Source organism: Schistocerca americana, chromosome 5 (assembly GCF_021461395.2).
Source record: "Schistocerca americana isolate TAMUIC-IGC-003095 chromosome 5, iqSchAmer2.1, whole genome shotgun sequence".
NCBI lineage: Eukaryota > Metazoa > Arthropoda > Insecta > Orthoptera > Acrididae > Schistocerca > Schistocerca americana.
In genome coordinates, this window is record NC_060123.1 from 501,498,661 (window position 1) to 501,510,871 (window position 12,211).

At 43.4% G+C, this 12,211-nt stretch overlaps 1 protein-coding gene across 4 annotated transcripts in view; it reads right to left on the reverse strand.

The window, feature by feature from the left end:
• LOC124615287 (aldehyde dehydrogenase, dimeric NADP-preferring) overlaps positions 1–12,211 on the reverse strand; it is a 332,089-nt gene that overhangs the window by 121,470 nt on the left and 198,408 nt on the right. Inside the window, exon 1 of one of the 4 annotated variants that reach the window (XM_047143063.1) lies at positions 3,777–4,099. The exons of the other annotated variants lie outside the window; for them this stretch is intronic. The gene's annotated coding sequence lies outside the window, so the exon portion shown is untranslated. Of the gene's footprint in view, positions 1–3,776; positions 4,100–12,211 lie in introns of those variants that run through there. 4 annotated transcript variants of the gene reach the window in all.

Sequence of the window (12,211 nt, forward strand, 5' to 3'; positions counted from 1 at the left end):
GTCTGTGAAACTTGTGGAAAAGAAAGCGAAAGCTCCGTTATTGTGAAGCGGCGGTTTTCAGGAATCGTTTCATCAACTTTAGCGACAAGGTCGCCAGTCACGATGCTCGGGCGTCCACTCTTCTCTTCATCATGAACGTTGGTTCGGCCATTTTTAAACCGAATGCACCATTTCCGGTCGTAACATGCACTCATTACGTTATTTTCGTACACTTCGCACAGTTCACGACAAATTTCTATAGGTTATAGGTTTTTTTGCCAACAACAACCGTATCACAGACCGCACTTCACAACTGGCTGTATTTTCGATTGCAGTGCACATTTCAAATTAGACTATCGAAAAAACCAGACGCGCAGAGACGTTCCCATTCTCACGGATGGATGTCGACTGAGCTGCTGAGCACACACATACCAAACTATACGCGATAGGCGCGCGCCTAGCGGCGTCAAACGGAAACGTTCCCCTCTTTCTGAATAGCCCTCTATATACAATGGTAACATGTAGTAAACATTTAATGAAAACCAGACTGTACAAGGTACGACATCAGAGTCAATGGTGAACTAAAAAATAAAACAATGTATGAATGGAAAGAAGGAAACAAAATATACATGTGCCATATAAAAATAAAGTGAACGTACTAATCGCAGGTCGAAATTATATGTCCTGGTTTTTGTTAAATGTTTACCACTTTTATAGTGATGTCTTAAATTTTACACTGCCCCATTATTATGTAGTTCACACTGTCATTGTTGTTGTTCTCTTCACATAAGAGCAGCCAGATGGCAATTATAAACAAAATGTAGACGGCTGAAGGGGTTTTGAATTTGACATATAGATTAGTCTGTCTCGACTTAACCTACACCATTGTGGTACGTTGGTAAGCAGTTATCGTTTAAACCCTGTACAGAGCACAAAATCAAAGCCCTCTGTAAACGCCTGAGTAGCGAAACACATAGTGAACGTAAGTAATGTGAGACTGACGATGAATATTTTTGTTATTCCGCTGCACTTGCTAAACAGGATAATAATTGGTGCGTTGGTTTGAGTACAGCACATTCAACAGGTTATTAGTTACCTGTACTAATTTCTTGTTGGCCAAATGATTTGAAGAGTATATTGCCTGTCTTTTCGATGTTACTACAGCTACTATCATCTTGAAATAAAGCCATCTCAATTACAGGGTCTATTCTTTTTCAACCTCCGATTGGTAGCGAAATTAAAACCATAGTGAAAATCCGGTGAAGCTTTCCACGGCATGTTGTACACTGTCACTAGTGTGGCCGTCTATCCCATCCCTTTTTCACTTCTGGATGAACAACGAACACTTAAATAGCGTCTCCCGCCACGAGTAAGGTGCCTGCTGAGGGATTCCGCCCGATTTCATGCAGTCCACATGACGTAACCGTCATGCGTTTCTTCAGTTCTTGGCCGCATACTGGAGGTACAACAAAGTTGCACGCCCCGTGTTTTCGATGTATGTTTAATCTCGCACCATACTGCCCGGACTTGGCTCCCTCTGATTTTCATCTTTCGATCACATATGTGACAGCATTTTGGCACGGACAACACGCTGCAGACCATCGTAGGAAACTGTTGGAAATCACAGTTGGCGGCCTTCTGTGACGAGGGTGTTGGAAGGTTGCTACGACAAATGTCTAACTGGGAGTGGCGTCTATGTAAAGAAGTAGCTGGGAGGTGAAGTTAAATGTTGTAATTAAAACATATTTCGATTTTCACTGTGGTTTCCATTTCGCGACCGATAGGATGCTGAAGAAAAAAACTCACTCTTAACAATCAAATAATAAAATGAACGTGTCCTAATATTTCTAATTGCAGTGTATTGCCGCAGTTGTCTTCAAAACGATTATCGATTTCGTTCAGATTTTGAACATTAATATTATAGACTGCTTTAAAAATATTAGATAATAATATTGCCTTGAAAGGAGGATATAAGATGAACACCAACAAAAGCAAAACGACGATAATGGAATGCAGTCGAATTAAATCGGGTGAAGCTGAGGGAATTAGATAAGGAAATGAGACACTTAAAGCAGTAAGTGAGTTTTGCTATTCGGGGAGCAAAATAACTGATGATGGTCGAAGTAGAGAGGATATAAAATGTAGACTGACAATGGCAAGGAAAGCATTTCCGAAGAAGAGAAATTTGTTAATATCGAGTATTTAATGTCAGGATGTCGTTTCTGAAAGTATTTGTGTGGAGTGTAAGCTTTATATGGAAGTAGGGTTGCCATACATCGCGGATTTCGCGGACAGTCCGCAATTTTATGCTCGAAGACGGGTGTCCTGGACGAAGAGGAAAATGTCCCCAAAAAAAGTGGCTAGTAAGAGAAAAAAAATTTTTTACGCATGTTTTGCCAGTGATCACCGATCAAGTGTTTCATAGCTCCTGCGAACTTGACGATAGCCACTGAAACCTGTCCTGATATTCCGTGTTACTTCAGAATCGCTCGGCTATTTTCAGAACAGACTGTGGAAGCAGTGCAATAATCGATTCTTAGCGATTGTTTTCAGTTTTCCGCTGTTGGTTTATGTCTCTGTTGTCGGTATCGGATATTCTTTGGTCGTGTAAAGTTAACATTCAGCTGGGCGAAGTATAGTTCTGGTGTTGTTATTGCACAGAATTTGAAATTTAAAATGTCAAAATCGCAGCAGCATGATTGTGTACATGTTAATAGTTTGTGTTTAGTGCTTTAATTAAAATGTTATTTAATGTCAATTGCAATTAATTTTCTTCATCATTGACCACTCCTTTATAGACACCATTAATGCTTGGATTAATTTTCCTTGTTAATTACAACTTCTTTGCTGACAGAATTGCTGATTGAATTATGGTAATTATGAAGATTTGGCTGACGTGCAGAAAGGTGAAAGGACATTGTGATTCCAGGTTTCAACCACAATTTCATAATTACCCCTGTAAAGTAATGATGAAGATTTAACTGAAATGAAAACCAATGGTCACTTGCACAATCGGTCCGTGTTTCAACCACATCTTTATAATCACCGAATTTTGTCCTTGATTTTCGTCCTTTGATTATGCCAACCCTATATGGAAGTGAAACATGGACGATAAACAGTTTAGACAAGAAGAGAATAGAAGCTTTCGAACTGTGGTGCTACAGTAGAATGCTGAAGATTAGATGGATAGACCACATAACTAATGAGGAGGTACTGAATAGAATTAGGGAGAAGAGGAGTTTGTGGCACAACTTGACTAGAAGAAGGGATCGGTTGGTAGGACATGTTCTGAATCATCAAGGGATCACCAATTTAGTATTGGAGAGCAGCGTGGAGGATAAAAATCGTAGAGAGAGACCAAGAATTGAATGCATTAAGCAGATTCAGAAGGATGCACGTTGCAGTAGGTACTGGGAGATGAAGAAACTTGCACAGGATAGAGTAGCATGGAGAGCTGCATGAAAGCAGTCTCTGGACTGAAGACCACAACAACAACAGATAATAATGTGTTTTCATGGGTGTGTCTCCTCTTACATCATTCCAGGCTCCCATAGAAATGAAAGTGTTTAAAACTATAATTCAGAAAAGTGTGGCAGAAAGACAGTTGATGCAAAAAATGGAGAAGAGCCAAAGCAGGTCAAAGAAGAATATGGCAGCAGATGTGGAGGAAGATAAAGGTATGTGGACAGGTGGCAAGACTGAACTCTCCGTGTATGATCAGAACCACATGGAGACAACATATCTGTTACAGCGCCATGTGCGGAATAAACTAGCTCTGCTTGCGTTTGAAAACTCACCTTTGCAGGGATGCTAGTTGTCAGTCTGACTGCTGGCTGGTCTCACGGCGCTCGGTACGTAACTCTGCCGGACGCTAACTGGCCGAGTAGCCGACGAACTGCGCCCACCGCCTTGTCTTATCAGTGTTGTCACGCGCGTTGAACCGGCGGGATAAGAGCGAGCGAACCGCTAAGCACGCACTGCGTGCGCTGCCAGTAGCCGCCGACAAGGCCTGCTCCGCGCATGCGTGGGGCGACACGTCCTGCAGCGCCCTTGACGCGCTCAGCTGACGCTGATGAGTTTGTTTTGTGCTGCTCGCACGGGCAGCCCCGTCATCTCAGCGGTCCGCTCCTGCCGGCACTGTCGGAGATCGGATGAGCTGCCAACCGAGCTCTCGAGTGAAAGTGCAGTAAAACAGTCGGCCTGGCACGCGGCGCCAGCTGCATGCTGTTACGTCAGCAGGGGCTATCGCTCAGAGTCATCAGCCGCTTCCGGCAGGCCCGTCACAGTGTCTCAATTGCCTCTGGTATGGGAAACGGCCTCGGATTCTCGGACTCTTCCCTTTTTAAATAGCTCCAGGCTACTCCCAGAAAGAAAAAGGAAAAAATGTGGGCTTTAATTTCCTGTCGACATCGATGCCATTATACATGCTGCACAAGCTCAGATTACGTCAAGGATGGGGAAGGAAATCGGCATTTGCGTGGAGCGATTTAGGGAAATCACGGAAAACCTAAGGACGCGGGTTTGAACCGTCGTCCTATACCAAGAAAGCCGATAACAGTGGAACGTGATCAATAATCTGCCACTTATTTACACTACTGGCCATTAAAATTGCTACACCACGAAGATGAAGTGCTACAGACGCGAAATTTAACCGATAGGAAGAAGATGCTGTGATATGCAAATGATTAGCTTTTCAGAGCATTCACACAGGGTTGGCGCCGGTGGCGACACCTACAACGCGCTGGCATGAAGAAAGTTTCCAACCGATTTTTCATACACAGACAGCAGTTGATCGGCGTTGCCTGGTGAAACGTTGTTGTGATGCCTCGTGTAAGGAGGAGAAATGCGTACCATCACGTTTCCAGCTTTAATGGTGGTGGTGGTGGCTAGTGTTTAACGTTCCTCGGGTTAGGGAAGGATTGGGAAGGAAATCGGCCGTGCCCTTTCAAAGGAACCATCCCGGTATTTGCCTGAAATAATTTAGGGAAATCACGGAAAACCTAAATCAGGATGGCTTGAGACGGGATTGAACCGTCGTCCTCCCGAATGCGAGTCCAGTGTGCTAACCACTGCGCCACCTCGCTCGGTCCAGCTTTCATAAAGGTCGGATTGTAGCCTATCGCGATTGCGGTTTATCGTATCGCGAAATTGCTGCTCGCGTTGGTCGAGATCCAATTGATTGTTAGCAGAATATGGAATCGGTGGGTTCAGGAGGGTAATACGGAACGCCGTGCTGGATCCCAACTGCCTCGTATCACTAGCAGTCGAGATGACAGGCATCTTATCCACATGGCTGTAACGGATCGTGCAGCCACGTCTCGATGGTGACGTTTGCAAGACAACAACCATCTTCACGTACAGTTCGACGACGTTTGCAGCAGCATGGACTATCAGCTCCGAGACAGTGGCTGCGGTTACCCTTGACGCTGCATCACAGATAGGAGCGCCTACGATGGTGTACTCAACCAATGTCACCAATGTCAAAACGTTATTTTTTCGGATGAATCCAGGTTCTGTTTACAGCATCATGATGGTCGCATCCGTGTTTGGCGACATCGCGGTGAACGCAAATTGGAAGCGTATATTCGTCATCGCCATACTGGCGTATCACCCGGCGTGATGGTATGGGGTGCCATTGGTTGCACGTCTCAGTCACCTCGTGTTCGCATTGGCGGCACTTTGAACAGTGGACGTTACATTTCAGATGTGTTACGACCCGTGGGTCTACCCTTCATTCGATCCCTGCGAAACCCTACATTTCAGCAGGATAATGCACGATCGCATGTTGCAGGTCCTGTACGGGCCTTTCTGGATACCGAAAATGTTCGACTGCTGCCCTGGCCAGCACATTCTCCAGATCTCTCATCAACTGAAAACGTCTGGTCAATGGTGGCCGAGCAACTGGCTCGTCACATTACACCAGTCACTACTCCTGATGAACGAACTGTGGCATCGTGTTGAAGCTGCATGGGCAGCTGTACCTGTACACGCCATCCAAGCTCTGTTTGACTCAATGCCCAGGTGTATCAAGGCCGTTATTACGGCCAGAGGTGGTTGTCCTGGGTACTGATTTCTCAGGATCTATGCGTCTGTCATCATCGCAACATTGTCGTGCAAACTTGTCTGGTGCTGACTGGCAGCACACGGCTGTGACTCCTGCAATGATAGCCTCAGGAAACTGAAGGAATGACTTCAACGTGTTCGTCGCCACTAAACTGCAAACGAACGTCTCCTCCTCCATGACAACCTGAAGTCTCGCACTAGTCGACGCACCCGAGAGCAGCTCACAAATATTCAATTGACAGTACTTCCTCATCCACCCTACAACTCAGATCTCGCATCTGTCGACTTCCACCTGTTTGCCACAATGAATGGTGCGGGAAACAGTACTTGGATGATGGGGTGGTTATTGATGCGGCAAGACCTTGGCTTCGGCGTCGACAAGTAGAGTCGTACCAAGCGGATATACAGGCCTCCCCAGTAAGGTGCCGTAACGTCGTCGCATTGAACGGAGATTATGTTGAAGAAAAGGGTCTTGTAGTCACAAGAATGGGGAGTATCATGGTGCATTAAAATCCTGAATAAAACCAATCTGCTTTCAGGAAAAAAAAATGTGTTGCATTACTTACTGCATGCCCTTCGTCTTGTGCATGTAACAACTAGTTTCGGCAAGTTAAAGAAGCCATCTTCAGATCACATATATAAGCTATTGTGCCAATATATGCAGTCCACTACCACTCAGCCATGGAACAAGAGTCTTCTTCAACAACTTCTTCCAAAACATGTTCATGACTACAGTGCATTACATAGAGTGACACAGTGGTATATGTGTGTAGAGGATTTGATAATGGCGATTTTACTTGCTGAAATTAGTTGCAAATATATACATATAATTTGCTATCTGGGGACATAAACTTCTCCAGTAAGAAGATTACATTATTTAAAGCAAATGTATCCTTGATAAAACACACAAATGCGAGGCAGTCTTGTCGCAAAAAATGGGATTTAGTCAACCCAAAATTCTGGGCTATATTGCAACCACTTGGCTTGCTGCAGGGCAAGCTAAATTTACACGAGAAATATAAAGAATCAAACGAGAAACAATTATTAACTGTTCACTCTCTAGAAAGAGATTGGTGACTGGGGGAAAGCGAGAGAGAGAGAGAGGTGACTGGGGGAAAGCGAGAGAGAGAGAGGTGACTGGGGGAAAGCGAGAGAGAGAAGGTGACTGGGGGAAAGCGAGAGACAGAGAGAGAGAGAGAGAGAGAGAGAGAGAGAGAGAGGTGAGACTGGGGGAAAGAGAGAGAGAGAGAGAGAGAGAGAGAGAGAGAGAGAGAGAGAGAGGTGAGACTGGGGGAAAGAGAGAGAGAGAGGTGAGACTGGGGGAAAGAGAGAGAGAGAGAGAGAGAGAGAGAGAGAGAGAGAGAGAGAGGTGACTGGGGGAAAGAGAGAGAGGTGACTGGGGGAAAGAGAGAGAGGTGACTGGGGGAAAGAGAGAGAGGTGACTGGGGGAAAGAGAGGTAACTGGGGAAAGAGAGGTAACTGGGGAAAGAGAGGTAACTGGGGAAAGAGAGATGAATCTTGGAAATCGAGAATCTCAAACGAAGACAGTTAGCAGGCAGGGGTCATGTAATGTGAGAGAGTGCTGGAAAGCAGTGCCTCCGAAATTTTTATCCGAAACAAACGTGATTAACATTCTATATCTTCATGCTTCATGTGTACATACTCATTTCTCGACGTAGGCACCCTGCCGACGAACACATTCCTCCCATCGAGAGACCAGTCTGTAGAAGGTTTGACATTGTTGACGGAGCCACAACCTCACCTTTGCTTGCACCGCTTTATCACTGTCAAAGAGCTCTAAGTTGTTCTTTAAGTTTTGGAAACAGATAAAAATCGGACGGGGCCAAGTCGCGATGGTATGGATGACGATCGATGACAGCAAACCCAAGGTGTCGGATTGCTGCAGGTATCGCAGCACTCGTGTGTTATATGGCATTGTCAGGCTGAAGGGTCCGGCCGCTGTGACCGAGCGGTTCTAGGCGCTTCAGTCCGGAACCGCGCTGCGGCTACGGTCTCAGGTTCGAATCGTGCCTTGGGCATGGATGTATGTGATGTCCCTAGGTTAGTTAGGTTTAAGTATTCCAAGTCTAGGGGACATGACCTCAGATGTTAAGTCCCATAGTGCTTAGAGACCCCCCCCCCCCCCCACGCTGAAGGGGAGGGTGCTCCATGTATGGACGAACTCTTCGAATTCGCGAAACGTGATTACAGCAAGCTGTTTCTCACGCATCATCTTAGTTACGTTGCACATCACCATATTACACGCTACAATTCGGAGCCCTTAGCGGCAGAGGTTGCAGATAAGTAGACGTGAAGAATTAATATGGAGAATGTTAATAACGTTTGTTTTGCTTAAAATCTTTAAGAGTTTTCCTATAAATTCACAGGTATCACTTTTCAGTATGCCGTCGTACAAGTAAACAAACAAGGGCAGCGCAACAAGGCCTACCGCTCTAAAATCAATGTAACGGTAATGCTGGTTGCTCACGATGCAAATAGTACATTTGCATCTTAGTCACGGGTGAAGCTGCCACGGACATTTTACAGTGAAACCTCCGACTAACACTGACTGAATGTATAGGTGATTGCCTCCAGTTGATGGAAGCCAACACGTTCGACAAGATGCCGGCAACTAACGCACTACTACTGGTCGCGAAGTTAAATCGAGTAAGAACTGTAAATACATGGGGCTGGGAGAGAGTGTCTCGGTAGTTTTGTAACATTAGGCGTAGCGTAGCAGTGTTTCTCCTTCAATAGGAGAGGCTCCCTGTAGCCGAATTGACAGAGTGACAAAGCAAACGGTAGATACTTCTATCAGCCAACGAGCAGCTCGGCCTCTTGGTGCCCAGGTTGATGACCCTGAAGTGGTATCAATTCTCCGAACGCAGGGAGGGGACAGAGTAGTGTCCTTCAGCATCAACGTAGCTGCAGGTTGAATTTAAAAGTCAGGCCACGAACGTCTGTCGATTTTCGCCATCTTATGTATTTTTTGAATTAATTAATAGGCACTCATGAAAACTGCTCTGCCCCCTCCATCTGATAGTCCTCTACGAAGGTGAACCATCGATGATTTTAGTTGACCAGGGGAAATTGATCTTAAGGGATAAAACGACTAATTAATTTCATTGACTTTTTAATTAATTGATTCTTAAACTAGTGATTAGGACCCATGAACTCATGATTACCCGACCAATACGAATCTGTGATTGGAAGTATGATTTTAATTTAATTCAGCTATCTTTATTTGTAATGGGGAATGTCAACGTGCTTATTTCGTCCTAGAAAAGTCTCTGAAGTTACACTGTTTTGCGTACTGTTGTGGCAAGTGTAGGCCTATCTGCACACGCTGTCGGTCCCAATATCTCCTGACATCGAACAAATTTAGTGATCCTATCCCCAGAGAGAATGTTAGAGCACCACCCCCTTACACCAAATGTCACTGGCATTGCAAATGGGTATTTTCCTCTGTACTCGTTTGTACCAATGCCACAGATTTCGTTAGAGACTTCAGATAACAAAATTGTGCTCAGCAGCCCTCTCGGATAAAGGGGGAGGAATGGATGTTAACGCCACAACTTCGTCTTGCTGACGACATTGTACCGTTCGCATCGATTTCAAGTAAGCTTAACAACGAATGGCAGAACCGAACATTGTGAACAGTTTTTGATGTTGCTGAGCAACAGTCATATAATATTTTTTAAATAAAAAGCGAATAGAGAGTTCAACAGTAGGCCTAACAATTAATTACAAAAAGATTGCAATAATATGTAAGAAACAGCAAAGGAAATAATCACAAGAATAAATAGAAAGTTCTGGAGTACTTTTGGTGAACGAAATGCACTTTTCAATACCAAGCTCCTCGATCCCTCAAACGGAAATTTTATAACCAGTGTACGTTCTTCAGCTACTAATGGAAAGTACGCCCATTGTAGACGAAGTGCTTGAAATATAAACCGGTTATTGTTTAAATAAATATTCTTCCAACTAGTGTGACTCATCCTTATGGTTCCAATGGAAACTAGTTTGCATAAACATCTGAGTTCGTTGTGACATTGTCGAAGACGAATGACTTCCTCCGGGGGCTTTTAATGCCGTCACAACATACGCAGGTTAACGAAAAGCTGCCAAACATTCAGAGAATCCATTCACGTCCATCTGTGCCACATCACGTATCGTGACCCATCCTTATTAAAACCTTCTCCCACCCTTACATAGATAAGATGATAGAATTGTCTGCACCAGTATAAGCAATTTTGCGCATACGATCCTGTGATCAGCCTAGTGTCCCTCCTCGACTGATTATCGTGTCACTGATGTGGTTACTGGAACTGGAACGTAAGTTGCCACGACACTATATGTAAATATTTATTTATTTATTTATCGCGAATGGACTCAGAAGGATCACGCAAAGCTTTCTGACGTCGTTTCTTCCATACTTCTTTCATTCGTTCTCCATGTTTTCTTTTTCTTTCTTCTGTCCATTTTGTTCCTGGTCTCTTTAGTGCTTCCTTCTCCGACAATACAATCCACTTTTCCACCTTATTTCTAAAAGTTTTTTCTATCTTTGACATCTTTAAGTTCAATATTTGCTTTTTGTAAATCTAATTTTACTTGGCTAATCCATGGTGTTGTTGATTTGACTTTTTCTATGTAAGTGAGAATTCTGTTGGTGAGTCGTGTGGGGGGAAGTCTAGTGACATGTCCATAAAATTTTAATCTTCGCCTTCTTATGTCTGCTGCCAGGTTTGATATAGTTTCTGTGGTTCTTCTTGATTGTATCCGGTAACCTTCTTCTGCTAATTTTGGACCTAAAATCTTTCTCATAATTTTGCGTTCTTCTTTTAGTATTTTTTCTAAATCACATTTTGTGTGGAGTGTGAGCGTTTCACTAGCATATAGTGCTGCTGGCTTAATTACTGTGCAGTAGTGTCTGATTTTTGTGTTCGAGGAGATGCATTTTTTATTGTATATTTCATGTGTCATACCATATGCTCTCTTCATTTTCTGTTGTCTGATCTTCTGTGCAACTTTCTCTCCTCCGGTTGGCTCCAAAATTGCACCTAGGTATTTAAAATGTTTTACTCTATTTATTTTTCCATATTTTGTGTTCAAACTGTGTATATGGAATTTCGTACAGAAAAATTCTGTCTTTTGAAACGAAATTTGTAAACCTACTTTATCAGCGCATTCCTTAAGGATCTCTATTTGTTTGGTGGCGATTTCTTCATCATCTGCAAGTATGGCCAAGTCGTCCGCGAATGCTAAACAAGATATCTCCACGTTGTCATTGGTTCTACCAAGATGGGTTGGTTTCCAGTAGGATTGATTTTTTAATTCTTTTTCCCATTCCTTAATGACTTTATCCAGGACTATATTAAACAGAAATGGAGATAGCCCGTCACCTTGACGTACTCCAGTTTTTATGAGAAAAGGTTCAGAGATTTCTCCCCTGAATTTAACTTTAGATACAGTGTCTGTCAGTGATTCTTTGATAAGCCTTAGTGTTTTGGAGTCAAGTCCAAGTTCCTCTAAAATGTTAAACAAAGATTGCCGGTCAATTGAGTCATAGGCTTTCTTAAAATCTACAAATGTACAAATTATGGGGGCATTTCTAATTGCTTTGTGTTTTAATATTGTCTTTAAATTAAATATTTGTTCTATGCATGAGCGACCGGGGCGGAAGCCTGCTTGATAATCACCAATTTGGCGTTCCAGCTGCTCTTGTGTTCTTTTCAGCAGGCATGTTGAGAGAATTTTGTAGGTGACTTGTAAAAGTGAGATTACCCTGTAGTTATTGACATTTGTTCTGTCTCCTTTTTTATGTAACGGGTGAATAAGGGCACATTTCCAATCCTCTGGTAATTTTTCTGTTTCCCATATTTTTGTTATTATTTTTGTGAGCTCTTGCAACGTCTTTGGTCCTAGGTTTTTTAATAGCTCTGCAACAATGCCATCTTCACCAGATGTTCTATTATTTTTTAAGTTTTTAATGTGACATTTGATTTCTTCCTGTGTTGGTGGTAATGAATCCGGTTGAGCGTTGGCACTGATTTCTTTGGGAAACCTTAAACTAGGTTCTGGGCAATTTAGTAGGTTAGAAAAATATTGAGCCAATACTTGACAGTTTTCCTGGTTTGTTAGGGCTAATTTACCATCTGGTTTTCTGAAA